The sequence below is a fragment of the Chinchilla lanigera genome, unplaced genomic scaffold (assembly GCF_000276665.1).
Source record: "Chinchilla lanigera isolate Chin_1 unplaced genomic scaffold, ChiLan1.0 scaffold00003, whole genome shotgun sequence".
Lineage (NCBI taxonomy): Eukaryota > Metazoa > Chordata > Mammalia > Rodentia > Chinchillidae > Chinchilla > Chinchilla lanigera.
This window is the reverse complement of record NW_004955404.1, coordinates 6,147,236-6,155,407: the sequence shown is the minus strand read 5'-3', so window position 1 is coordinate 6,155,407 and position 8,172 is coordinate 6,147,236.

Here is an 8,172-nt window from a genome sequence, read left to right as displayed (position 1 = left end):
TTTTTTTTTTTGGTTTTTCTCCGGTACCAGAAACCGAACTCACGACCTCGTGCTTGCCAGGCAGGCGCTTTTGCCGCTGAACTAAATCCCCAGCCCCTATGAGCAAAAACTTTCCAATAACATGAGATCCCAGTTGTTGATTCTTTGAAGTATTTCCCATGCAGTTTGGTTTTTGTTCATGAACTCTGCCTGCCCCTATGTCTTCAAGATTTCTGCACTGTGGTTTGACCCCATACAGTCCTTACAATCTTGATTTTCTTCTGTGTTCCCTGCTTGCTGTCCTTCTGTGTCACCTCCTGCCTCCCATATGTTATTCTGAGAGTGCCCTAAGTCAATTCACTGCTAGATGTCATGACTTCAGACCACTTCATCTCAACCCAGCCCTCTTTGTGAGCTCCAGCACTGGTCTCCCAGCAGCCTGCTTGACCCGCCACAAAATACCTGCCTGTCTCTCCCATTCTAGTAGTTTCTACCGTGTACTCACTGCCTGCTCTTTTCTTCTCCCAATTTCTTTATTTTGCATCAGTTGCCTCAGCTTTATATCCTCTGGGTCAGTTTTGTCTCCTGGTTTTGGCTTCCATATCCATTTCTTAGCTAAAGTTTAACCCTATCTCTGTGGAATCTTCATCCATTTCCTTAACCCCATTGGCAACGCTGTGTAGCATCCACTCTCGACTTTTCCTCCACTCTCTCCCCAGTGCAGTGATAGTTTCCCAGCAGACCCTTACCTACAGTCATAGTTTTACTCAAAATACCTTTGTATTAAGTCCAAGTTTAATAACCTTACTCATAATTTTTCATCTAACTGCAGCCTTCTTCAGGCTTCTGTGAGATGATACACAGGCAGGTTACAGGCACAATTACAGCCATGATCCTGCAGCACTGGAGCAACTGCCCAACCCTGTATCTCACCTCTCCTTTCCCACAAACTTTGCGTAGTCAGAGGACCCTCTCTGATGAGCTTCCTGGCTCGCAGTGCTTCCTTCCGGCAGGACTGAGTGAGTAACTTCCTCTCTAGCTTCACATTTCTGCATTCCTTTCCCTTCCCCTCAATGCATGGTTCGGCTCCAAAGCAAAGACCACCTATACCTTCACTTCAGTCCCAGCTTCCACAGAATGTCTTCTGCGTCTTTACAGGTCAAGAAAGATTGATTGGAGTAATTTCTTCTTTTTTTCAGCATCTGAAGTAATTTCTTCTTTTTGAAGTTATTTTAGGTAGGAGTGTGTTGAAAAATTACACCATTGACCTGTGGTGGGGAAGATGTGTGTTACTTAAAGAAATAAGTGAAGCACTTAACACTTTACCTTAGGGTGTATTTACTTGTATGCTGGTCTTATTTTCCAGTTAGAGTATTTGCCGTGATCAAGGACCAGTTTTTCTTCTTCTCATCTACATTTCACATAGATTGGAACATGTTATTGTTGACTGCTTCGATAAAAGTAAAATAATACAGAAATTAACATTTTGAGCTTCAGTGAGTAATTGTTATGCCTTAGGCTTAGCTATACTAGCCAGTATTATGTACACACACCCACACCCTCACCCACACAAATAAGTATGTAAAATAATGAGTGTTTCTTGGGTGACAGTTAGCTGGGACATCAAAACCTACAAGGTCACAGTGAACGCCATTATGCAGCCCATGAGCACGCTCTTCCCTACAACACACAGTCATGTATCAGCTGAGTTTTTGCCTGTTTAGTGCAGCACCTTACCCCACCTCACCTGACATTGCATGGAATAATTTCATACGCAGCCTCTGTAAATCTAGGCAGTGCCTGGCATGCTGCTAATGTGACCTGACATCCAAAGTGATGCTTAATCAAAATGTTCTTCAAACGGGGTTGTGATTTTGTCTGTGACAGTAGGGCTTCCACCAGAAAGCCCACTCTGAAGGATTCTGTTCTCCTGGACTGCCCTGAGGAAGAGTTTGAATTCCCTTCCACAATTCCATTTTCTTTAGCATCTGAATCTGAAAATATGTAAGTTTAATTTGTAATTCTATTGTGTGATAGATCACCTTAAATAAACTACATAAAATGTTAAGATATTTAAAGAACAGCATGATAGTTGAATACCGTCTACTTTTATCTCCTTTAAGCTCTAGGTTCTGCAAGCAATTGCCAAGAAAGAATTGTATAAACTTCTTTATTACCCTCATAAATGTACCAGAGACTATTACTGATGGTGCACCCAATAAATAGATAAATAAATAATTTTATGTCAGAGCTCTTTCATGCACTGCTATAAAGATCAGGCGGCAGAGCAGTCACACAATAGCCAATTTCCAGCTGGGACTAAACCCAAGCAGGTGTCAGCAGGTCATCAGGCCACCATCACAAACCCAGATGTCAGCTGGAAAATGGGAATGACTCTTCATCCTCTGGAATTTAGACTGCCCTTAAAATGTGATTACATCTTACAGAAAGATCTCAAATGTATCACGACAGAGGGAAAAGCATTTCAAGATTGTACATTGAATAACACAAGACAAACGTGTGTAAGACAGTGCCAGAGGATGTCATTATACAACACAAGCTCAGATGTTTGGTGGTGTTGTGCTACCATTTTATACGGAAAAGAAAGAATCTTAGTGCTGCTGTGTGAACTTTTAGGTTATTTTGAGCTTTTAAAGCAGAAACATTTTCCTTAAATGTGTAGACAAAAGATAAAAATACTGAAACGTGGGACAACATCTTAGCTTTTCCTCATTGTTTCTAAGGCATAAGCTCAGAATTCAGGTTCTCTAAACTCTTAGCATGCCATTTAAGTTCTTAATAATTGGCTTTAAGTGCATATCTTCAGCATTTTTTGACTCCCTTGGAAAAAATCCCAGTACTACTGACACATTAGTTTTCATTAAATTTCAAAATCTCCCAGAAAAATGAAAATGAAATAATATTCTTTACTGGATGTGTTAGCAAATCCAAATAAAAATTGAATGTTTCCTTTATATTTAAATTAATTTTTCTCCTACCTACAAGACAATGCATTTAGATAAAAATGATCTAATAGCTGTTAATCATGTCATATACGCTAAGCACTGTGTTAGTGATTTTTCATCTCATCTTACCGTGCATTATGAACTCCAAATTAGGGAAGTTGTAGTCTAAACAGGGAGGGGTTCTTATATCAAGAGCTCTGTCACAGCCAGTGGAATGTGAGAGGTATTTCATGCTATGCTCAAGAGGCAACTCCCCGCTGGATGAGACAGATCATAGGTTTAGGGTTTCTCAACAAACTGCTTTTCAAAAGCAGGGATGATGATTGCAATGAAATCATCAAGAAATCTTGGTTATATTGCTGTTTCCGTTACTGTGAACTAGGTATATTCTCCTTTCTTTACACTAAAGTTTCTGATACCCACCACAGGTTAAAGAAGGAGAAGCTGTTCCAGTTTGGTTGTTTGATGATCACTTAGATGATTGATTGATTAATGGGTTTTTGTGCTTATCATCCCTTGTTCTTGAACTTGTCTACACACAATCACCACCTGAAGCTCTCCCAAAAGTGCTAAGCAAGGTAGATTCTTTGAAGCATCTCAATTTGAAAACCTACATTAAGCTTTCACATAGATAATCTAATGCAATACTTAAAATTTTCTAGGAAATCCTTTTTACTCATTTTTTTTACAGAACAAGAATCTGCTTAAAAGCTCAAAATTTGCATCTGGGAGAATGAGAGACCCCAGGTTACAAGCAGAGAACTTTATCTCTAAATCGTGGGCATTCTGAAGGAAGTGAAGGAGGGAACTATTTTGAACATTGAAGGGAGAGATGTACATTATTGAATGGGGTCTGAGGAGCACCAAAATATTGAATGCAGAAAGAATCGCCAAGACTCTAATGTATTTTATGATGTGATACCAATCAATCAATAGTGCATTCAGTGAGTAATTAAATATTGATTACAAAATATGTGCCAAACACTAGAAATAAGGCCAAGAAAAATACGTTAAATGATTTCAACATATTAGCAAGCAAATAGCAATAAAAAGAATAAAAGAAGCATTACACCAATAGGTAAGAGGGTAAGTAAGGTTTCTGCTGAGTATGGTACTGTAGAGTAAATTTTATCATTGCAAAAGCTGTACTGTAGTCTGAATCCCTGATAACTATTACTGTGACCTTAATTAGGAAGCAGTCTTTGCAGATGCAATAAAGATGCAAACCCAGATGAAGCTGTCCCAGGACGGGGATGTGGCCTGAGTCCAATGTGGTGCCCTTAGAAGAGAAGAGAGACAGACATAGATACTGAAACACACACTGAAGAACGTCAGGGAAGACTCAGGAACTCAACGACTGCACTTAAACAATGTCCAAAGAAAAAAAAATGGTCTATTGCCTAAAGCTTCAGAAGGCTGGAGAAAGCCCTGTGACAGATGACCCCCTGGAGTCTTCAGGAAATGCCAGGCCACCAACAGCTAGAGTGCAATCTTCTGGCCTCCAGAATCATAAAAAGAAAGACATTCTGTTGTTTAAGCCACCTTAGATTGCGCTGCTATGTTATGGCTGGTCCGAGGAATCTAATGCTAGAGTTCTTGAAATTTTGATGTCAGAAATTCTTTATATTTCTTTTAAAAGTTATTGAAAACTCTGAAGATCTTTTGTTTTTATGAGCTATATCACTTGTGCCTACTGCTTCTGATAAATTTTAAAAATGTTAATTCATTTAAGGTAGTAGCTTAGCCATTGACTATGTGTTAACATAAATAATATATTTTTAAAGGGCTATATTTTTTTAAAATCCAACAGGAATTCAGTGAGAAGAGTGGCATTGTTTTACATTTTTGCAAATCTCTTTAATGTCTGTCTTAATAGAAGACAGCTGGTTTCTCCTATCGGCTTCTGCTTTCCATCTACTTCAATATGTTTTCCGGGTTAAGTATATTAAGGAAATATGGCCTCACACAGATATAACGTTGGAAGAAAGGAATATTTAATAGCTTTCTTTACCAGATAATCGTGGGTATTCTTCTTTGATGCTACACTCAAACTCTTTAAGTGGTAGTGTCTTAAAGTTACTTTCAATGTAGAATCTAAAATTTGTCAATAAACATTTGTTCCTTGTTTGATTAAATTCATTGTCCTGTTTCATCCATTGCTCTATTAAATCCATCTTTCACTACAAAGGTGCCCTTCCCACATGCAGGGGTTTGTAGCATTGTGCATTTGTCCTTTGGAAAATATTGGTGGATTTAACTATGTTAATCTTCCAAGCATTGACGCATTTCTTCAGATAAAAAATTTTAAAAATTGCATGTGTGAATGTCAACATTTGTATTAAAAATTCTCTAATTTTCAGGAAAGGGTCAAGCATGTCGTGTTCAACACAAATTTTTCCAAAATTTTAATTTTGATTAGAACTTTGAGCTTTGTAACTGGCAGTTAATGCTCTGAGCAGACAGTTGATGTGACGTACTCCTCTCCTTCAGCCCGAGAATATGCCTCACGTGCGTGGGACTCTGCAGCAGCAGTCTCATTGCCAGCTTCTCCTTCCAGCCAACCTGGTGCTCTGGAACAAAAGATGCAAAGTCTGCTTGCAACTTGAGTATGTGCTGGTCCCCAGGACAATTGGTGGAATTTGGGATGCAGCAGAATTGCTTTCAGTATCTTCCCTGTTTTGTTACAGATAATAGTTTAAAACATCTATGTGAGGGTCAAAGGTAATAATATTATTTTCACTGCTTCTGAGATGAGATGAAGATCCAGGGAAGAAAAGAGAGTAAGAGGAAGAGTAAATGACTTATGACAAGGTTTTTAGGTTTGGGAGATGTCCAACAACCAGATAAAAATCATTCCTAAACATGTGATAGTTTGTAACTTAGATGTTTTATAAAACCCGTGCTTGAAAAAGAGATGAAAAAGTTAGCCCTTCGTAACTTTATTCTACTGACACAGAGCTCTGAGTTTTGGTTTCACATGGCCAAGTGTGTGAGAAATACCGCACTTACAACTCCAGGGCAGATATCTGATGTGCTGCTTCATTTCTATTCAATCTGTAAGAGGCGGTGGGGTAGAGACAGGAGACATTTCAGTCTAATACTTACTGAGGGTGAGAAGTCAATGCAGGAGGGAGGGAAAGAGAGACAGAGAGCTTCAATATTCACATGTGACAGGACGTTGAAGCAAAAGGTCAAAATTCTCAGGAAAAGACAGGATACAGTGCAGAAGAGGAGACTTGCACAAGAAACAACATTTCCCCAGATCAAGAAAACATAAACAAATGAAGAAGTGAACGTAAAGGTTGATGCAGATACATGTCAGGGCATCGAAGGGACAGGAAGACTTGCTGTCTTTGCCCTACCAGGCAGAGACAGAGGTCTCTGAGCATCCTGCAGGCTCTGTGTCTATGGTGGAGGAGAAGGGGCTGGTGCCGACTGCAGGGTCGTACAACATGCCTGCTCCGAGGTCCAGGGCCACAGGACATGTGTTTGTCCCCAGGTTTCAGGGAAGACCACTTGACAGTGGACACTTCACCATACAGGGCGTACAGGGCACAGCCCTAAGACAAACTCAGGAGTGTTCTCTCTTATGAGAAATCCTACAGCTCAATTGTTTTGCTTCCCAACTGAAGGGAACAAGTGAGCATATTTCCTTCCAAGCAAAAAAAGCTGGAGACAATTTTCTATCTACATCAGTTCATCCTCTTGCTATGATAAACTATTCGCATTCCCTTCAAGTGATTCAGCCCAGGAAAGGAGATGGGTTACTGTCCTCCCACTCCAAACGAGATGCACATGATGCTATGTTCAGGAAGCCCAGAACCCCAAGCTTGTGGGCTGCAGAAAGCTCTTTGGGATCAAAGCCTCTCTTCTTAACAGGATTTGGTAGACACTAACAAAAGTTTGCAAAATACTTTTTTTTTCTATTTGGAGATCAGATGAAGTATGACTATGTAAATGTTGAAGGTATCCATAAGCAGTGAACATATCAATATGGTAAATCTTGTTCTTTGTCCACTGAATGGATCTGCCTTATATAATTATTTTTAAATGTGTCATTTTATAAGTATTTCAAATAACTAAAGTTTATTACTTTTGGTAGTGATACTCTCCTTAGGTGGAAGGGCCCTGAAACAAAATTCAACATAAAGTATTTGAAATGGTATGCTAATTTAAAAAATAGTTTAGTTGATGTCAATGTACTTATTTCCCAAAGTATTTCAGTTTTGTTTATTGTATCAGTAGTGAAACACACACCACTGTGTTCTACCTCTGTGTTTTTAATAAAATTGTTTTACAGTTAAATATGAACCAAATGACAAAGTTCTGCTGAGATATTCTACAACAGGTCTGAGCGCATGAGAGTGAGACATTTTGGTTGTATTTCTGCCATACTTGCAGCCTCAGGGATTAAGAGGGCTAACATTTATCAGATTTGATGATGTACGATCATTTGCCTATCACAGAAAGCAGGAATAGAAACTGACTGGTATCCTTTGAATACTGTCAAGACATTGGAAGAAGGTCTCACCTCTGTGTTTCTATGGCCCTTCTCCTTTCCCTGTAAAGGAAATACTCTGCCCTTTCCCACTATTTTTCTCTTCCTCTTTTAAGAAATCTTTCCCTCTTCCTACAGCCCTTACTTTACTGTGTTTTACCAACACCGTTTTTGGTAGCAGTTCACTCCCACTTATTCCTGACCACTCGGTTCAGTTGACTGCTGCAATACAACTGTGTTTACGTACTGGGCGCTCGCAATAGAAGGGCTCATTGTGAAAACTGCATTCATTCTGATGCACTGTATCAAACAATGACGGTTTTATTGAATAGGCCTTGGGAAAAACTGATAGATAAGAACAACCGAATAATGGTGCATGTGATCCCCTTTCTAACCGATGATAGTTACTGACATGGATGTCACACTTTTCACCCCATTGCCCTGTGTTACTTACTTGGAGACAATCACCCCAGCTATGACTGCAAGAAAAAACTAAAATTTCTATATACTTGCAAACAAAACTTCCCATCCCCCCAAGGAATAAGTTGCCCTTTCAGTACCGACCTGCAAACGAGCCCAGTTCAGATGAGCACAGGGCATTTTGTTCTACGGGAAGTCCGTGGGTGGTGGCGGGGAAAGGCTGTTTCCGTTGACACCGAGGAGACCGTCCCTGCAGGGGGATGAGCAGAGCCAGATTCACCTTCCTTCTCTTGATACCATTGCATATCT